This window comes from Phalangium opilio, unplaced genomic scaffold (assembly GCF_054372755.1).
Source record: "Phalangium opilio isolate 3A_F unplaced genomic scaffold, DU_Popi_V2 ptg001170l_1, whole genome shotgun sequence".
Taxonomy (NCBI): Eukaryota; Metazoa; Arthropoda; class Arachnida; order Opiliones; family Phalangiidae; genus Phalangium; species Phalangium opilio.
In genome coordinates, this window is record NW_028324255.1 from 3,388,340 (window position 1) to 3,390,158 (window position 1,819).

General features: G+C 46.8%; 1 non-coding gene across 1 annotated transcript; it reads right to left on the reverse strand.

The window, feature by feature from the left end:
• Positions 1-1,088: 1,088 nt before the first annotated feature.
• Positions 1,089-1,161, reverse strand: TRNAY-GUA (transfer RNA tyrosine (anticodon GUA)). Its single transcript has one exon. It is a non-coding gene; the product is annotated as a tRNA-Tyr (tRNA).
• Positions 1,162-1,819: the final 658 nt, after the last annotated feature.

Sequence of the window (1,819 nt, forward strand, 5' to 3'; positions counted from 1 at the left end):
GTCTCAGATGTAGCGTAAAAAGTCAAAACTTTTCCACAACATCTAAGACCCCACAACACCTCTCCCGGGTGGGCTCGAACCACCTACCTATTGGTTAACAGACGAACGCGCTAACCATTGAGCCACGGAAACTCAGAAATTAAATGTTTTTCAGGTATTGTGGAAAAGTTATGACTTTTCACGCTACATCTGAGACCCCACAACATCTCTCCCGGGTGGGCTCGAACCACCAAGCTTTTGGTTAACAGCTGAATGCGCCAACCATTGAGCCACGGAAGCTCAGAAATTAAATAGTTGTTAGGTATTGTGGAAAAGTTATGACTTTTCACGGAAGATCTGAGACCCCACAACACCTCTCCCGGGTGGGCTCGAACCACCTACCTATTGGTTAACAGACGAACGCGCTAACCATTGAGCCACGGAAACTCAGAAATTAAATGTTTTTCAGGTATTGTGGAAAAGTTATGACTTTTCACGGTAGATCTGAGACCCCACAACACCTATCCCGGGTGGGCTCGAACCACGAACCTTTCGGTTAACAGCTGAACGCGCAAACCATTGCGCCAAGGAAGCCCAAAAATTAAATGTTCGTCAGGTATTGTGGAAAAACTATGACTTGTTACGTTACAACTGATACCTCACAACACCGCTCCCAGGTGGGCTCGAACCACCAACCTTTTGAATAACAGCTGAGCGCGCTAACCATTGCCACACGGAAGCCCAAAAATTAAATGTTCGTCAGGTATTGTAGAAAAACTCTGAATTTTTACGTCACATCAGAGACCTCACAACACCGCTCCCGGGTGGGTTCGAACCACCAACCTATTGGTTAACAGCCGAACGCGCTAACCATTGAGCCACGGAACCTCAGAAATTAAATGGTTGTCACGTATTGTGGAAAAGTTTTGACTTTTTACGCTACATCTGAGATCCCACAACACCTCTCCCGGGTGGGCTCGAACAACGAACCTATTGGTTAACAGCCGAACGCGCTAACCATTGAGCCACGGAAGCCCAAAAATTAAATGGTCGTCAGGTATTGTGGAAAAACTTTGGCTTTTTACGTTACATTTGAGGTCCCATAACACCGCTCCCGGGTGGGCTCGAACCACCAACCTGTTGGTTTACAGCCGAACGCGCTAACCATTGAGCCACGGAAGCTCAGAAATTAAATAGTTGTTAGGTACTGTGGAAAAGTTATGACTTTTCACGCTACATCTGAGACCCCACAACACCTCTCCCGGGTGGGCTCGAACCACCAACCTATTGGTTAACAGACGAACGCGCTAACCATTGCGCCACGGAAGCCCACAAATTAAATGTTTGTCAGGTATTGTGGAAAAACTCTGACTTTTTACGTTACAACTGATACCTCACAACACCGCTCCCAGGTGGGCTCGAACCACCAACCTTTTGAATAACAGCTGAGCGCGCTAACCATTGCCACACGGAAGCCCAAAAATGATATGGTCGTCAGGTATTGTGAAAAACTTTGACTTATTACGTCACATCTGAGACCTTGCAACACCGGTCCCGGGTGGGTTCGAACCACCAACCTATTGGTTAACAGCCGAACGCGCTAACCATTGAGCCACGGGAACTCAGAAATTAAATGTTTTTCAGGTATTGTGGAAAAGTTATGACTTTTCACGCTACATCTGAGACCCCACAACATCTCTTCCGGGTGGGCTCGAACCACCAACCTTTCGGTTAACAGCCGAACGCGCTATACATTGCGCCACGGAAACTCTGAAATTAAATGGTTGTCACATATTGTGGAAAAGTTTTGACTTTTTACGCTACATCTGAGACCCCACAA